A 540-nucleotide genomic window follows, 5' to 3' on the forward strand; every position below is an offset into this window, starting at 1 on the left:
TTAAATGGGCGACCCCTTATTCTGAAACTATGCTCCTTAGTTCTAGATTCCCCCACAAGGGGAAACGTCCTCCCAGCAGCTGTCAAGCCCTCTCAGAATCTTATACGTTTCAATAAGATCACCTCTAATTCTGCTAAATTCAAAAAATTATGAATGTTTTTGATAAAGTTACAAAGGACAAACTATTTTTTTTAAGTCACATTAAATATGATAAAATCTCTCCAGGCATAGACGGGGATTAAACCCGTGATTGTTGGTTTACAAGACCAACGCCTTACCACTTGGCCACTATGCCCTCAATCACATGTGTGGTTCTATGATTCAAACCCAATGAGAAAGGAAGATGCCAAGGTACATACTTACTGACCCCATTCCAGAATTACAATAATCTTCTGGCGTGGGTCCTTCTGGCAGCTGCTCTCTCATTGTCACAGTTTTGGTGGCCACGTATGCAACTGTAGGTCACTTAGCTACACTCCTGTTTTTCTGTGCTGCTTTCTCATGTAAGACGCAGCTGTAGGGCAGGACTGGGCCAACGGT

The 540-nt window shown here is 42.8% G+C and overlaps 1 non-coding gene across 1 annotated transcript; it reads right to left on the reverse strand.

Moving 5' to 3' along the window:
- Positions 1 to 223: 223 nt before the first annotated feature.
- On the reverse strand, positions 224 to 295 carry trnat-ugu (transfer RNA threonine (anticodon UGU)). The gene has a single exon. It is a non-coding gene; the product is annotated as a tRNA-Thr (tRNA).
- Between the last annotated feature and the right edge of the window lie 245 nt (positions 296 to 540).

This window comes from Pristiophorus japonicus, chromosome 11, assembly GCF_044704955.1.
Source record: "Pristiophorus japonicus isolate sPriJap1 chromosome 11, sPriJap1.hap1, whole genome shotgun sequence".
NCBI classification, from domain to species: Eukaryota; Metazoa; Chordata; class Chondrichthyes; family Pristiophoridae; genus Pristiophorus; species Pristiophorus japonicus.